The sequence below is a fragment of the Rhopalosiphum maidis genome, chromosome 3 (genome assembly GCF_003676215.2).
Source record: "Rhopalosiphum maidis isolate BTI-1 chromosome 3, ASM367621v3, whole genome shotgun sequence".
Lineage (NCBI taxonomy): Eukaryota > Metazoa > Arthropoda > Insecta > Hemiptera > Aphididae > Rhopalosiphum > Rhopalosiphum maidis.
Genome location: NC_040879.1, coordinates 60,822,051 through 60,841,288, shown reverse-complemented (window position 1 = coordinate 60,841,288; position 19,238 = coordinate 60,822,051). Strand labels below are relative to the sequence as shown.

At 26.0% G+C, this 19,238-nt stretch overlaps 3 long non-coding RNA genes across 6 annotated transcripts; all 3 read left to right on the top strand.

The window, feature by feature from the left end:
* Positions 1-1,199: 1,199 nt before the first annotated feature.
* LOC113556285 lies at positions 1,200-4,090 on the top strand. 2 transcript variants are annotated; one of them, XR_003405477.1, is made up of 5 exons: positions 1,200-1,259; positions 1,388-1,486; positions 1,804-1,942; positions 2,962-3,100; positions 3,939-4,090. It is a non-coding gene; the product is annotated as an uncharacterized LOC113556285 (long non-coding RNA). The 2 variants fall into 2 exon arrangements; XR_003405478.1 differs by having other exon boundaries at positions 1,216-1,272.
* Positions 4,091-8,279: 4,189 nt separating this feature from the next.
* On the top strand, positions 8,280-11,351 carry LOC113556286. Of its 2 annotated transcripts, none has more exons than XR_003405479.1 (5): positions 8,280-8,339; positions 8,468-8,566; positions 8,884-9,022; positions 10,039-10,177; positions 11,200-11,351. It is a non-coding gene; the product is annotated as an uncharacterized LOC113556286 (long non-coding RNA). The 2 variants fall into 2 exon arrangements; XR_003405480.1 differs by having other exon boundaries at positions 8,296-8,352.
* Positions 11,352-15,538: 4,187 nt separating this feature from the next.
* On the top strand, positions 15,539-18,608 carry LOC113556287. Of its 2 annotated transcripts, none has more exons than XR_003405481.1 (5): positions 15,539-15,598; positions 15,727-15,825; positions 16,143-16,281; positions 17,294-17,432; positions 18,457-18,608. It is a non-coding gene; the product is annotated as an uncharacterized LOC113556287 (long non-coding RNA). The 2 variants fall into 2 exon arrangements; XR_003405482.1 differs by having other exon boundaries at positions 15,555-15,611.
* Positions 18,609-19,238: the final 630 nt, after the last annotated feature.

Sequence of the window (19,238 nt, the reverse complement as noted above, 5' to 3'; positions counted from 1 at the left end):
ATCAAATCATATAGAGAATACATCTATTTAATGTTTATAGTGTTTATATCCCTCGTTTAGCGTTAAGAATTTAATATGTACCTAAGCGATTTCGTTGTTTATACGAGATACGACCATCATTTTTAAAATGTACGACGCAGTCAGTAGATTACTTCTGATCACTTCAGACTCAAATCTGCTCGAATACAACATTTCATTTATTATTTATTAGTTTTAATTATATGTGTATATTTAATATGCAATATATTAGTATGATTGGTAGTAATTTGTTTTGAATTTCACAATATAACTTCGGTAATATTTATAGGAGATAAAGATTTAAATTTTATGGACATCGAACATAAAAAATAAATTATTATGATTTATTTACATTGTTAAGTATTCAAATAATGAATCGTTATATGTATAAGATATATAACATATACGACCGTTAAGTTCAATTAGTTAACCAGTGGACTGTACAGTCCGGAGAATATTAATGCATAATAAATGCTTACCTGCAACTATCTAAACACTTAAATAATACATACATCTATAGTTTAATGTTATTACTTTTTGACTTTTGTCTTACTAGTTACTATGTATCTATATTAAGACTCATGATATTTATACAACTGCCTGCTTAATTTACAAAGTACAAAATATTATTGGAAATTTATTTCATTATATTATGCTCAGTTAATCAGTTTTGAAATTGTATTTGTTTCTGAAAATATTATAATATTAAACATTTTTGAATTCGGCGGCCAGAGATAAAATCTAATAAGTTGAATATTCTAATCCGAATTGATATGATGTTTTTCATCCATGATTGTGGTTTAGTGATATAAAACATTGTTTATCTATTGATATAATCGTTTGTATTTACTGTCTGATTTATGTTTCATATCTTTTTGCAGTTTTATATTCGTATTTGTATTTAAATTTCAACTTTAAATTGTTTTCAAGTATTTTGAAATAGGAATGAAGTTTGTCTGTTAGTTTTTGTTTGATTATTTCCATTTCTGAATTATTCACCGTTGTCCACGTACTAGTTGTCATAAACAGACTTTCGATCTCTTTATGGTGTGTAGTATTGACATTTTATCCTCCAACCATTATACATATTTAACCGACAATTTTTTTTTAGATGGCAGTACAGCAGATCACTCAAGGACTGCTAAGACATGAATTAACGTTTTAAACACTTGACAAAGTTACAACATCCTACGTTGAAAATGGACTAGACGATACTGATAATAATAATGGTTTTATGCAAAGTACGAGTAATGGGTATAGAATATAATTGTGATTCAATTAATAGTAGTGTTACTAAAAGTCATGTAACCTTGACCATTAGATTAAGTAATGATGCTTATTTACCATTATTAACTTTCATATTTTTCAGATTGCAGTGCAACAGATCACTCAACGGTTGCTGAGCATGAATTAACATTTTTAGCGCTTGGAATAGTTTCAACATCCTATGTTTAATATGGATTAGAAGGTATTAATATTAATAATGGTGTTTTGCACGGTACGTGTAATGTTAAATGAATGTAATTGATAGCAACATAATAGAAGTGTAACAAAAAGTTAATGTTATGAAACCCTTACCATTAGATTAAGTAAATGATTCTTATTTAGCATTATTAACTTCCATGTATTTGATTGATGCTGATACTTCATAAACATTATAAAACATGCTTTTATATGATAATTTTGACTCGTATTTTAAATTCATATTATTAACTGCGTATAAAACTCTGTATTCTAATGTTGTACTCCATCAATTTCACATTATAACTGACTACATTTTTTCAGATTGCAGTACAGCAGATCTTTCAAGCCATGATGAAACATGAATTATCGTTTTTAGCACTTGGGAAAATTTGGACATCCCATGTTGAAATTTGACTAGACAATACTGATAATAATAATAATAATAATGGTATTTTGCATGGTACGTTTAATAATAACTGTATGTAATTGATAGCAACTTAATATTAGTGACACAAAAAGTTAGTATCATGAAACCAAGACCAATAAATTAAGTGAATAATTCTTATTTAGCATTCTTAATTCCTTGTATTTTTATTGATGCTGATACTTCATAAACACTATAAAACATGATTTTATATGATTATTTTAATGAGAATTATAAATTCCTATTTTTAACTTTTTAAAAAAAAGTCAATTCTCAAGTTAGTATTGTGAAACCTTGACCACTAGATGAAGAATATGTTTCTTATTCAGCATTAATTACTTTCATTCATTTCATTTAAGCCGATACCTCATAAACACTATAAAACATGTTTTCATATAATAATTTTGACGTATAATACAAATTCAAATTTTTTATGGCTTATAAAACACTCAATTCTCAATTTAGTATCTTGAAACTTTGACCACTAGAAAGAAAAAATGGATCTGATTTAGCATTAATTATTTTCATACATTACATTTAAGCCAATGATTCATAAACTCTATAAAACATGATTTTATATGATAATTTTGACGTATATTACAAATTCAAATTTTGTATGGTTTATGAAACACTCAATTCTCAATTTAGTATCTTGAAACTTTGACCACTAGAAAGAAAAAATGGATCTGATTTAGCATTAATTATTTTCATACATTACATTTAAGCCAATGTTTCATAAACTCTATAAAACATGCTTTTATATGATAATTTTGACTTATATTACACATTCAAATTTTGTATGGTTTATGAAACACTCAATTCTCAATTTAGTATCTTGAAACCTTAACCACTATATAGAGAATATGTTTCTTATTTAGCATTAATTACTTTCATACATTTCATTTAAGTTAATGTTTCATAAACATTATATAACATGCTTTTATATGATAATTTTGACTCGTATTTTAAATTCATATTATTAACTGCGTATAAAACTCTGTATTCTCATGTTGTACTCCATCAATTTCACATTTTAACTGACTACATTTTTTCAGATTGCAGTACAGCAGATCTTTCAAGCCATGATGAAACATGAATTATGGTTTTTAGCACTTGGGAAAATTTGGACATCCCATGTTGAAATTTGACTAGACAATACTGATAATAATAATAATAATAATGGTATTTTGCATGGTACGTTTAATAATAACTGTATGTAATTGATAGCAACTTAATATTAGTGACACAAAAAGTTAGTATCATGAAACCAAGACCAATAAATTAAGTGAATAACTCTTATTTAGCATTCTTAATTCCTTGTATTTCATTGATGCTGATACTTCATAAACATAAAACATGGTTTTATATGATAATTTTAATGAGAATTATAAATTCCTATTTTTAACTTTTTATAGAAAAGTCAATTCTCAAGTTAGTATTGTGAAACCTTAACCACTATATAGAGAATATGTTTCTTATTTAGCATTAATTACTTTCATACATTTCATTTAAGCCAATACTTTATAAACACTATAAAACATGTTTTTATATGGTAAATTTGAAGTATTTTACAAATTCATTTTTTTAATTGCTTATAAATTATAAATTCTTATGTTAATATCTTGTAACCTTTACCACTAGATAGAGAATATGTTTCTTATTTAGCATTAATTACTTTCATACATTACATTTAAGCCAATGTTTCATAAACTCTATAAAACATGCTTTTATATGATAATTTTGACGTATATTACAAATTCAAATTTTTTATGGTTTATGAAACACTCAATTCTCAATTTTGTATCTTGAAACCTTAACCACTATATAGAGAATATGTTTCTTATTTAGCATTAATTACTTTCATACATTTCATTTAAGCCAATACTTTATAAACACTATAAAACATGCTTTTATATGATAATTTTTACTCGTATTTTAAATTCATATTTTTAACTGCGTATAAAACTCTGTATTCTAATGTTGTTCTCCACCTATTTCACATTTTAAGTGACTACATTTTTTCTGATTGCAGTATAGCAGATCTTTCAAGGCTCGCTGAAACCTGAATTAACATTTTTACCACATTGAAAAGTTTCAACATCCTACATTTATATTGGACTAGAAGATTCCGATAAATCTAATAATTTTATGCAATTCACTTTTATTATTTTATGGTTAAATTCATTTTTATTAGAAATAAAATGCATTTTAAAGGCCAATAAATGTATGAAATGTAATAATATATTCTAAAATTTTTATATGCCCACAAATATTTTTCAATTATAAATCATTAGTCATCTTTGTTTATATATTTGATTTCAATCAAATATGAACTTGAAATGTGTATAAAAAATAATTATCTTTTTATATATCTAGATTTTATGATTTTAATCTTATGAACTACAACTACGTATAAAAAATCATGTGTAACATTTTCAAAACTTAAAAATACAGGACAGACAACTTTTAAGAAGAAAAGAGTTAGTGTTTTTTTTTGTGATTTTGATAAATATCAAAATAAAGGTTTTTAATACCTAGTTATAAAAATAATTTATGACTTATGAGTAAAGTTTTATGGACATTTGTGATCTTATTTTTTGTTTATATTTTCAAAAATATTAGTGATCATAATATATTCATATGCTTAATTAATATAGCCAGTTTGTCGGATTTTTTTTTTGTCAATAGAAGCAGTCTATATAGGCAAATTTTATACAATTTAATTATTTTTGAAATATAGAATATTGGTAGATTCTTCTAATATTCTATCTCTATGATATAATTTATTTTATTAATTATTTTATCTTACAGTACACCTCAAATTGTGAAATTGAGTGCATTATGTATTTTATTATATTGTCATGCAGACTTGAAGGTGTTTTGTATAGGCAACCCTACTGCACTTTCAAAATGTTCAATATTATTCCTCACGAACCATTGCATATTATATAAAAATTATCTACTCATTTATGACTTTGTTACAGTGTAACTGTCCAAATTCTAAATTGATCATAAATTTTTGTGTTAAAACTCAATTTATTATTAGTTATTACGTTATCCAAAACTCCAAAACTAAATCCTTTAATACTGGCCCCTTTAGATAAAATGTTCAAAGACCGACACAAATTCGTCCCTAGATGCGTCTTCCGATTAGTAAAAGTTTTTCAACTCAATTATTTAGACGGTAAATGGTGATTTAAATGTGCAGTTTAAAAAAAAAATTGGCAGGAAATTTGGTTTTAGCAATTTCTTAGTTTTAAAATTGAAATTCAAAATTCTTTAGAACAGAAATTTGATCTTGAGGTGTCAATGCGTTGAGCCTCGAAGATTTCGAAACGAAACAACCAATATTAAAAATGTTAGTATTTCAATTTGAATCTCAAAATGTATAGATGAATATCATAACAACAGATTATATCATGTGTTGAAATAACGAGTTGTAAAATGCAAAGTTTTAGAAAAGTTATGTTATACAATATAAAACTTTTTTAAATATTTATTTTATTTACTTACTGCAAGTTTGCATATATAATTATGTGTTTCAGTAATAAAAGTTTAACATCACCCTAAACGGTATGATAATACTGAACCTTCTACATTTAAATTACCAAAAGCAACAAAAAAACTATGAAAAATTACGACTTGGTACAATTTGTACGAAATATATTCACAAATTGCAAACGTCAAAGTCATATAATATTCTATGTAAATAAAACAACTATATTACTTATTATACGTAGGTACAAGTTACAAAAGGTAGACTTTAAACATCTTTGTAATAGCGTAAATATACTTAATTTCGCAGTGTGTTTCATCATTATCTATGAGTAGTACTATTATTATGTATAAAGTTATAAGTCACGGGAATCCCTCTTATCCGAGACTGGATAAAAATATAATTCAAAAACTTTCATGCTAATCTCAATACATCTGATGGCGCACGGTTCTACAACCTGGGAAAAAAAAACGAAAAATCGGCGTTTAAAACCACGTCTACCCCAAGATCTCCTTCTATCACAATCAAGCGAAGACGAAGATCGATTTTAAATTACCACTAATAAATAAATATTAACTAACATTAGCATGTATATCACTATATCACTAACTAAAAATATTAGTAATTGTAATTTGTTATTTGTAATTGAACACGTTAGTAAACTTGTAATAGCATGATAAAATGCTGAAACATTTTAATTTTAATAAATAAATAAATAAAAAAAAAAAGTTATAAGTACTGTATATTTGCATAAATATTTGTTTCCCTCAAATATATTTTTGAAAAACCTTAGTGGTCGTTCGACGTGTTTGAAACTCAAGATTCTGGTATTTTGGATGATGCTGATCAAAAGCGGTATCTGTCGTGGACACCGTAAATGCCGTTTTTACCCCACATTGGGGTCTTGGAATTCCGAAATTTGAATTTTTTAGTCGAGTGTTACTCGGCCGGGTTTCGATGTATGGGGCATAGTTACTTCACGGAAATTTCTGTTTAAAGTCGTTTTACATAAAGTCCTCCGGTGGTAGCAGTGTCCTATGGCTCCTTGTGCCCCTCCCCCCATGGATATTTTAAAAAATGTTTAATATTTGTTCCACGTTTCTGAAGTTCACAAGTTCAGTTTTTCGTAGGTCTGTGATCAAAATCGGCGTCCCGTGGTGACACTGTAGAATTCATTTTTACCCCTATTTTTGGCGTCGGAAATTAGGATTTTGCAGTTTTTGGACTTTGTCGCCACGAAACAATTAATTTTTGGGTGGTTAGAGCGATTTTTTTCTACGCATCGTTTAGACGTTTTTGTAAAAATTCGAACGCTACCAAAACCAAAGGAATCGGACGTTTTGTTGCGAAGTTACGATTATATTTTTATTTTTGGCACTTAGATTTTACGTATTTTTCGAATTTTTTGAATTTGAGTTTTTGTTTAATCTTTTCGAAATTTGAGTGCTGACTCATAAATGCTACGACGAGTTTGAAAGGTTAATAAAGGTTAAAAAATCGAATGGCTTGTTTTTTCGTACACGCATAATTTTCTGTATGGTACCTATACCACCGTATAACGATTTAACGAAGTATCTTTTTGAACTTTGTTTTTTTACACGTTTTATGTTTGTTAAGGTTTCAACGTTTAGCAATTACGCCAACAGCATAAAAAATAGTTTATATATAATAGTTTTTCATCAAATCATATAGAGAATACATCTATTTAATGTTTATAGTGTTTATATCCCTCGTTTAGCGTTAAGAATTTAATATGTACCTAAGCGATTTCGTTGTTTATACGAGATACGACCATCATTTTTAAAATGTACGACGCAGTCAGTAGATTACTTCTGATCACTTCAGACTCAAATCTGCTCGAATACAACATTTCATTTATTATTTATTAGTTTTAATTATATGTGTATATTTAATATGCAATATATTAGTATGATTGGTAGTAATTTGTTTTGAATTTCACAATATAACTTCGGTAATATTTATAGGAGATAAAGATTTAAATTTTATGGACATCGAACATAAAAAATAAATTATTATGATTTATTTACATTGTTAAGTATTCAAATAATGAATCGTTATATGTATAAGATATATAACATATACGACCGTTAAGTTCAATTAGTTAACCAGTGGACTGTACAGTCCGGAGAATATTAATGCATAATAAATGCTTACCTGCAACTATCTAAACACTTAAATAATACATACATCTATAGTTTAATGTTATTACTTTTTGACTTTTGTCTTACTAGTTACTATGTATCTATATTAAGACTCATGATATTTATACAACTGCCTGCTTAATTTACAAAGTACAAAATATTATTGGAAATTTATTTCATTATATTATGCTCAGTTAATCAGTTTTGAAATTGTATTTGTTTCTGAAAATATTATAATATTAAACATTTTTGAATTCGGCGGCCAGAGATAAAATCTAATAAGTTGAATATTCTAATCCGAATTGATATGATGTTTTTCATCCATGATTGTGGTTTAGTGATATAAAACATTGTTTATCTATTGATATAATCGTTTGTATTTACTGTCTGATTTATGTTTCATATCTTTTTGCAGTTTTATATTCGTATTTGTATTTAAATTTCAACTTTAAATTGTTTTCAAGTATTTTGAAATAGGAATGAAGTTTGTCTGTTAGTTTTTGTTTGATTATTTCCATTTCTGAATTATTCACCGTTGTCCACGTACTAGTTGTCATAAACAGACTTTCGATCTCTTTATGGTGTGTAGTATTGACATTTTATCCTCCAACCATTATACATATTTAACCGACAATTTTTTTTTAGATGGCAGTACAGCAGATCACTCAAGGACTGCTAAGACATGAATTAACGTTTTAAACACTTGACAAAGTTACAACATCCTACGTTGAAAATGGACTAGACGATACTGATAATAATAATGGTTTTATGCAAAGTACGAGTAATGGGTATAGAATATAATTGTGATTCAATTAATAGTAGTGTTACTAAAAGTCATGTAACCTTGACCATTAGATTAAGTAATGATGCTTATTTACCATTATTAACTTTCATATTTTTCAGATTGCAGTGCAACAGATCACTCAACGGTTGCTGAGCATGAATTAACATTTTTAGCGCTTGGAATAGTTTCAACATCCTATGTTTAATATGGATTAGAAGGTATTAATATTAATAATGGTGTTTTGCACGGTACGTGTAATGTTAAATGAATGTAATTGATAGCAACATAATAGAAGTGTAACAAAAAGTTAATGTTATGAAACCCTTACCATTAGATTAAGTAAATGATTCTTATTTAGCATTATTAACTTCCATGTATTTGATTGATGCTGATACTTCATAAACATTATAAAACATGCTTTTATATGATAATTTTGACTCGTATTTTAAATTCATATTATTAACTGCGTATAAAACTCTGTATTCTAATGTTGTACTCCATCAATTTCACATTATAACTGACTACATTTTTTCAGATTGCAGTACAGCAGATCTTTCAAGCCATGATGAAACATGAATTATCGTTTTTAGCACTTGGGAAAATTTGGACATCCCATGTTGAAATTTGACTAGACAATACTGATAATAATAATAATAATAATGGTATTTTGCATGGTACGTTTAATAATAACTGTATGTAATTGATAGCAACTTAATATTAGTGACACAAAAAGTTAGTATCATGAAACCAAGACCAATAAATTAAGTGAATAATTCTTATTTAGCATTCTTAATTCCTTGTATTTTTATTGATGCTGATACTTCATAAACACTATAAAACATGATTTTATATGATTATTTTAATGAGAATTATAAATTCCTATTTTTAACTTTTTAAAAAAAAGTCAATTCTCAAGTTAGTATTGTGAAACCTTGACCACTAGATGAAGAATATGTTTCTTATTCAGCATTAATTACTTTCATTCATTTCATTTCAGCCGATACCTCAAAAACACTATAAAACATGTTTTCATATAATAATTTTGACGTATAATACAAATTCAAATTTTTTATGGCTTATAAAACACTCAATTCTCAATTTAGTATCTTGAAACTTTGACCACTAGAAAGAAAAAATGGATCTGATTTAGCATTAATTATTTTCATACATTACATTTAAGCCAATGTTTCATAAACTCTATAAAACATGCTTTTATATGATAATTTTGACGTATATTACAAATTCAAATTTTGTATGGTTTATGAAACACTCAATTCTCAATTTAGTATCTTGAAACTTTGACCACTAGAAAGAAAAAATGGATCTGATTTAGCATTAATTATTTCATACATTACATTTAAGCCAATGTTTCATAAACTCTATAAAACATGCTTTTATATGATAATTTTGACTTATATTACAATTCAAATTTTTATGGTTTATGAAACACTCAATTCTCAATTTAGTATCTTGAAACCTTAACCACTATATAGAGAATATGTTTCTTATTTAGCATTAATTACTTTCATACATTTCATTTAAGTTAATGTTTCATAAACATTATATAACATGCTTTTATATGATAATTTTGACTCGTATTTTAAATTCATATTATTAACTGCGTATAAAACTCTGTATTCTCATGTTGTACTCCATCAATTTCACATTTTAACTGACTACATTTTTTCAGATTGCAGTACAGCAGATCTTTCAAGCCATGATGAAACATGAATTATGGTTTTTAGCACTTGGGAAAATTTGGACATCCCATGTTGAAATTTGACTAGACAATACTGATAATAATAATAATAATAATGGTATTTTGCATGGTACGTTTAATAATAACTGTATGTAATTGATAGCAACTTAATATTAGTGACACAAAAAGTTAGTATCATGAAACCAAGACCAATAAATTAAGTGAATAACTCTTATTTAGCATTCTTAATTCCTTGTATTTCATTGATGCTGATACTTCATAAACATTATAAAACATGGTTTTATATGATAATTTTAATGAGAATTATAAATTCCTATTTTTAACTTTTTATAGAAAAGTCAATTCTCAAGTTAGTATTTTGAATCATTGACCAGTAGAAAGAGAATATGTTTCTTTTTTAGCATTAATTACTTTCATACATTTCATTAAAGCCAATACTTCATAAATACTATAAAAAAGTTTTTATATGGTAAATTTGACGTATTTTACAAATTCATTTTTTTAATTGCTTATAAAATATTCAATTCTCATGTTAATATATTGAAACCTTAACCACTAGATAGAGAATATGTTTCTTATTTAGCATTAATTACTTTCATACATTTCATTTAAGCCAATACTTTATAAACACTATAAAACATGTTTTTATATGGTAAATTTGAAGTATTTTACAAATTCATTTTTTTAATTGCTTATAAATTATAAATTCTTATGTTAATATCTTGTAACCTTACCACTAGATAGAGAATATGTTTCTTATTTAGCATTAATTACTTTCATACATTACATTTAAGCCAATGTTTCATAAACTCTATAAAACATGCTTTTATATGATAATTTTGACGTATATTACAAATTCAAATTTTTTATGGTTTATGAAACACTCAATTCTCAATTTAGTATCTTGAAACCTTAACCACTATATAGAGAATATGTTTCTTATTTAGCATTAATTACTTTCATACATTTCATTTAAGCCAATACTTTATAAACACTATAAAACATGCTTTTATATGATAATTTTTACTCGTATTTTAAATTCATATTTTTAACAGCGTATAAAACTCTGTATTCTAATGTTGTTCTCCACCTATTTCACATTTTAAGTGACTACATTTTTTCTGATTGCAGTATAGCAGATCTTTCAAGGCTCGCTGAAACCTGAATTAACATTTTTACCACATTGAAAAGTTTCAACATCCTACATTTATATTGGACTAGAAGATTCCGATAAATCTAATAATTTTATGCAATTCACTTTTATTATTTTATGGTTAAATTCATTTTTATTAGAAATAAAATGCATTTTAAAGGCCAATAAATGTATGAAATGTAATAATATATTCTAAAATTTTTATATGCCCACAAATATTTTTCAATTATAAATCATTAGTCATCTTTGTTTATATATTTGATTTCAATCAAATATGAACTTGAAATGTGTATAAAAAATAATTATCTTTTTATATATCTAGATTTTATGATTTTAATCTTATGAACTACAACTACGTATAAAAAATCATGTGTAACATTTTCAAAACTTAAAAATACAGGACAGACAACTTTTAAGAAGAAAAGAGTTAGTGTTTTTTTTTGTGATTTTGATAAATATCAAAATAAAGGTTTTTAATACCTAGTTATAAAAATAATTTATGACTTATGAGTAAAGTTTTATGGACATTTGTGATCTTATTTTTTGTTTATATTTTCAAAAATATTAGTGATCATAATATATTCATATGCTTAATTAATATAGCCAGTTTGTCGGATTTTTTTTTTGTCAATAGAAGCAGTCTATATAGGCAAATTTTATACAATTTAATTATTTTTGAAATATAGAATATTGGTAGATTCTTCTAATATTCTATCTCTATGATATAATTTATTTTATTAATTATTTTATCTTACAGTACACCTCAAATTGTGAAATTGAGTGCATTATGTATTTTATTATATTGTCATGCAGACTTGAAGGTGTTTTGTATAGGCAACCCTACTGCACTTTCAAAATGTTCAATATTATTCCTCACGAACCATTGCATATTATATAAAAATTATCTACTCATTTATGACTTTGTTACAGTGTAACTGTCCAAATTCTAAATTGATCATAAATTTTTGTGTTAAAACTCAATTTATTATTAGTTATTACGTTATCCAAAACTCCAAAACTAAATCCTTTAATACTGGCCCCTTTAGATAAAATGTTCAAAGACCGACACAAATTCGTCCCTAGATGCGTCTTCCGATTAGTAAAAGTTTTTCAACTCAATTATTTAGACGGTAAATGGTGATTTAAATGTGCAGTTTAAAAAAAAAATTGGCAGGAAATTTGGTTTTAGCAATTTCTTAGTTTTAAAATTGAAATTCAAAATTCTTTAGAACAGAAATTTGATCTTGAGGTGTCAATGCGTTGAGCCTCGAAGATTTCGAAACGAAACAACCAATATTAAAAATGTTAGTATTTCAATTTGAATCTCAAAATGTATAGATGAATATCATAACAACAGATTATATCATGTGTTGAAATAACGAGTTGTAAAATGCAAAGTTTTAGAAAAGTTATGTTATACAATATAAAACTTTTTTAAATATTTATTTTATTTACTTACTGCAAGTTTGCATATATAATTATGTGTTTCAGTAATAAAAGTTTAACATCACCCTAAACGGTATGATAATACTGAACCTTCTACATTTAAATTACCAAAAGCAACAAAAAAACTATGAAAAATTACGACTTGGTACAATTTGTACGAAATATATTCACAAATTGCAAACGTCAAAGTCATATAATATTCTATGTAAATAAAACAACTATATTACTTATTATACGTAGGTACAAGTTACAAAAGGTAGACTTTAAACATCTTTGTAATAGCGTAAATATACTTAATTTCGCAGTGTGTTTCATCATTATCTATGAGTAGTACTATTATTATGTATAAAGTTGTAACTCACGGGAATCCCTCTTATCCGAGACTGGATAAAAATATAATTCAAAAACTTTCATGCTAATCTCAATACATCTGATGGCGCACGGTTCTACAACCTGGGAAAAAAAAAACGAAAAATCGGCGTTTAAAACCACGTCTACCCCAAGATCTCCTTCTATCACAATCAAGCGAAGACGAAGATCGATTTTAAATTACCACTAATAAATAAATATTAACTAACATTAGCATGTATATCACTATATCACTAACTAAAAATATTAGTAATTGTAATTTGTTATTTGTAATTGAACACGTTAGTAAACTTGTAATAGCATGATAAAATGCTGAAACATTTTAATTTTAATAAATAAATAAATAAAAAAAAAAAAGTTATAAGTACTGTATATTTGCATAAATATTTGTTTCCCTCAAATATATTTTTGAAAAACCTTAGTGGTCGTTCGACGTGTTTGAAACTCAAGATTCTGGTATTTTGGATGATGCTGATCAAAAGCGGTATCTGTCGTGGACACCGTAAATGCCGTTTTTACCCCACATTGGGGTCTTGGAATTCCGAAATTTGAATTTTTTAGTCGAGTGTTACTCGGCCGGGTTTCGATGTATGGGGCATAGTTACTTCACGGAAATTTCTGTTTAAAGTCGTTTTACATAAAGTCCTCCGGTGGTAGCAGTGTCCTATGGCTCCTTGTGCCCCTCCCCCCATGGATATTTTAAAAAATGTTTAATATTTGTTCCACGTTTCTGAAGTTCACAAGTTCAGTTTTTCGTAGGTCTGTGATCAAAATCGGCGTCCCGTGGTGACACTGTAGAATTCATTTTTACCCCTATTTTTGGCGTCGGAAATTAGGATTTTGCAGTTTTTGGACTTTGTCGCCACGAAACAATTAATTTTTGGGTGGTTAGAGCGATTTTTTTCTACGCATCGTTTAGACGTTTTTGTAAAAATTCGAACGCTACCAAAACCAAAGGAATCGGACGTTTTGTTGCGAAGTTACGATTATATTTTTATTTTTGGCACTTAGATTTTACGTATTTTTCGAATTTTTTGAATTTGAGTTTTTGTTTAATCTTTTCGAAATTTGAGTGCTGACTCATAAATGCTACGACGAGTTTGAAAGGTTAATAAAGGTTAAAAAATCGAATGGCTTGTTTTTTCGTACACGCATAATTTTCTGTATGGTACCTATACCACCGTATAACGATTTAACGAAGTATCTTTTTGAACTTTGTTTTTTTACACGTTTTATGTTTGTTAAGGTTTCAACGTTTAGCAATTACGCCAACAGCATAAAAATAGTTATATAATAGTTTTTCATCAAATCATATAGAGAATACATCTATTTAATGTTTATAGTGTTTATATCCCTCGTTTAGCGTTAAGAATTTAATATGTACCTAAGCGATTTCGTTGTTTATACGAGATACGACCATCATTTTTAAAATGTACGACGCAGTCAGTAGATTACTTCTGATCACTTCAGACTCAAATCTGCTCGAATACAACATTTCATTTATTATTTATTAGTTTTAATTATATGTGTATATTTAATATGCAATATATTAGTATGATTGGTAGTAATTTGTTTTGAATTTCACAATATAACTTCGGTAATATTTATAGGAGATAAAGATTTAAATTTTATGGACATCGAACATAAAAAATAAATTATTATGATTTATTTACATTGTTAAGTATTCAAATAATGAATCGTTATATGTATAAGATATATAACATATACGACCGTTAAGTTCAATTAGTTAACCAGTGGACTGTACAGTCCGGAGAATATTAATGCATAATAAATGCTTACCTGCAACTATCTAAACACTTAAATAATACATACATCTATAGTTTAATGTTATTACTTTTTGACTTTTGTCTTACTAGTTACTATGTATCTATATTAAGACTCATGATATTTATACAACTGCCTGCTTAATTTACAAAGTACAAAATATTATTGGAAATTTATTTCATTATATTATGCTCAGTTAATCAGTTTTGAAATTGTATTTGTTTCTGAAAATATTATAATATTAAACATTTTTGAATTCGGCGGCCAGAGATAAAATCTAATAAGTTGAATATTCTAATCCGAATTGATATGATGTTTTTCATCCATGATTGTGGTTTAGTGATATAAAACATTGTTTATCTATTGATATAATCGTTTGTATTTACTGTCTGATTTATGTTTCATATCTTTTTGCAGTTTTATATTCGTATTTGTATTTAAATTTCAACTTTAAATTGTTTTCAAGTATTTTGAAATAGGAATGAAGTTTGTCTGTTAGTTTTTGTTTGATTATTTCCATTTCTGAATTATTCACCGTTGTCCACGTACTAGTTGTCATAAACAGACTTTCGATCTCTTTATGGTGTGTAGTATTGACATTTTATCCTCCAACCATTATACATATTTAACCGACAATTTTTTTTTAGATGGCAGTACAGCAGATCACTCAAGGACTGCTAAGACATGAATTAACGTTTTAAACACTTGACAAAGTTACAACATCCTACGTTGAAAATGGACTAGACGATACTGATAATAATAATGGTTTTATGCAAAGTACGAGTAATGGGTATAGAATATAATTGTGATTCAATTAATAGTAGTGTTACTAAAAGTCATGTAACCTTGACCATTAGATTAAGTAATGATGCTTATTTACCATTATTAACTTTCATATTTTTCAGATTGCAGTGCAACAGATCACTCAACGGTTGCTGAGCATGAATTAACATTTTTAGCGCTTGGAATAGTTTCAACATCCTATGTTTAATATGGATTAGAAGGTATTAATATTAATAATGGTGTTTTGCACGGTACGTGTAATGTTAAATGAATGTAATTGATAGCAACATAATAGAAGTGTAACAAAAAGTTAATGTTATGAAACCCTTACCATTAGATTAAGTAAATGATTCTTATTTAGCATTATTAACTTCCATGTATTTGATTGATGCTGATACTTCATAAACATTATAAAACATGCTTTTATATGATAATTTTGACTCGTATTTTAAATTCATATTATTAACTGCGTATAAAACTCTGTATTCTAATGTTGTACTCCATCAATTTCACATTATAACTGACTACATTTTTTCAGATTGCAGTACAGCAGATCTTTCAAGCCATGATGAAACATGAATTATCGTTTTTAGCACTTGGGAAAATTTGGACATCCCATGTTGAAATTTGACTAGACAATACTGATAATAATAATAATAATAATGGTATTTTGCATGGTACGTTTAATAATAACTGTATGTAATTGATAGCAACTTAATATTAGTGACACAAAAAGTTAGTATCATGAAACCAAGACCAATAAATTAAGTGAATAATTCTTATTTAGCATTCTTAATTCCTTGTATTTTTATTGATGCTGATACTTCATAAACACTATAAAACATGATTTTATATGATTATTTTAATGAGAATTATAAATTCCTATTTTTAACTTTTTAAAAAAAGTCAATTCTCAAGTTAGTATTGTGAAACCTTGACCACTAGATGAAGAATATGTTTCTTATTCAGCATTAATTACTTTCATTCATTTCATTTAAGCCGATACCTCAAAACACTATAAAACATGTTTTCATATAATAATTTTGACGTATAATACAAATTCAAATTTTTTATGGCTTATAAAACACTCAATTCTCAATTTAGTATCTTGAAACTTTGACCACTAGAAAGAAAAATGGATCTGATTTAGCATTAATTATTTTCATACATTACATTTAAGCCAATGTTTCATAAACTCTATAAACATGATTTTATATGATAATTTTGACGTATATTACAAATTCAAATTTTGTATGGTTTATGAAACACTCAATTCTCAATTTAGTATCTTGAAACTTGACCACTAGAAAGAAAAAATGGATCTGATTTAGCATTAATTATTTTCATACATTTCTTTAAGCCAATACTTTATAAACACTATAAAACATGTTTTTATATGGTAATTTGACGTATTTTACTAATTCAATTTTTTAATTGCTTATAAAATACTAAATTCTCAATTTAGTATCTTGAAACCTTAACCACTATATAGAGAATATGTTTCTTATTTAGCATTAATTACTTTCATACATTTCATTTAAGTTAATGTTTCATAAACATTATATAACATGCTTTTATATGATAATTTTGACTCGTATTTTAAATTCATATTATTAACTGCGTATAAAACTCTGTATTCTAATGTTGTACTCCATCAATTTCACATTTTAACTGACTACATTTTTTCAGATTGCAGTACAGCAGATCTTTCAAGCCATGATGAAACATGAATTATGGTTTTTAGCACTTGGGAAAATTTGGACATCCCATGTTGAAATTTGACTAGACAATACTGATAATAATAATAATAATAATGGTATTTTGCATGGTACGTTTAATAATAACTGTATGTAATTGATAGCAACTTAATATTAGTGACACAAAAAGTTAGTATCATGAAACCAAGACCAATAAATTAAGTGAATAATTCTTATTTAGCATTCTTAATTCCTTGTATTTCATTGATGCTGATACTTCATAAACATTATAAAACATGGTTTTATATGATAATTTTAATGAGAATTATAAATTCCTATTTTTAACTTTTTATAGAAAAGTCAATTCTCAAGTTAGTATTTTGAATCATTGACCAGTAGAAAGAGAATATGTTTCTTTTTTAGCATTAATTACTTTCATACATTTCATTAAAGCCAATACTTCATAAATACTATAAAAAAAGTTTTTATATGGTAAATTTGACGTATTTTACAAATTCATTTTTTTAATTGCTTATAAAATATTCAATTCTCATGTTAATATATTGAAACCTTAACCACTAGATAGAGAATATGTTTCTTATTTAGCATTAATTACTTTCATACATTTCATTTAAGCCAATACTTTATAAACACTATAAAACATGTTTTTATATGGTAAATTTGAAGTATTTTACAAATTCATTTTTTTAATTGCTTATAAATTATAAATTCTTATGTTAATATCTTGTAACCTTAACCACTAGATAGAGAATATGTTTCTTATTTAGCATTAATTACTTTCATACATTACATTTAAGCCAATGTTTCATAAACTCTATAAAACATGCTTTTATATGATAATTTTGACGTATATTACAAATTCAAATTTTTTATGGTTTATGAAACACTCAATTCTCAATTTAGTATCTTGAAACCTTAACCACTATATAGAGAATATGTTTCTTATTTAGCATTAATTACTTTCATACATTTCATTTAAGCCAATACTTTATAAACACTATAAAACATGCTTTTATATGATAATTTTGACTCGTATTTTAAATTCATATTTTTAACAGCGTATAAAACTCTGTATTCTAATGTTGTTCTCCACCAATTTCACATTTTAAGTGACTACATTTTTTCTGATTGCAGTATAGCAGATCTTTCAAGGCTCGCTGAAACCTGAATTAACATTTTTACCACATTGAAAAGTTTCAACATCCTACATTTATATTGGACTAGAAGATTCCGATAAATCTAATAATTTTATGCAATTCACTTTTATTATTTTATGGTTAAATTCATTTTTATTAGAAATAAAATGCATTTTAAAGGCCAATAAATGTATGAAATGTAATAATATATTCTAAAATTTTTATATGCCCACAAATATTTTTCAATTATAAATCATTAGTCATCTTTGTTTATATATTTGATTTCAATCAAATATGAACTTGAAATGTGTATAAAAAATAATTATCTTTTTATATATCTAGATTTTATGATTTTAATCTTATGAACTACAACTACGTATAAAAAATCATGTGTAACATTTTCAAAACTTAAAAATACAGGACAGACAACTTTTAACAAGAAAAGAGTTAGTGTTTTTTTTTGTGATTTTGATAAATATCAAAATAAAGGTTTTTAATACCTAGTTATAAAAAAAATTTATGACTTATGAGTAAAGTTTTATGGACATTTGTGATCTTATTTTTTGTTTATATTTTCAAAAATATTAGTGATCATAATATATTCATATGCTTAATTAATATAGCCAGTTTGTCGGATTTTTTTTTTGTCAATAGAAGCAGTCTATATAGGCAAATTTTATACAATTTAATTATTTTTGAAATATAGAATATTGGTAGATTCTTCTAATATTCTATCTCTATGATATAATTTATTTTATTAATTATTTTATCTTACAGTAC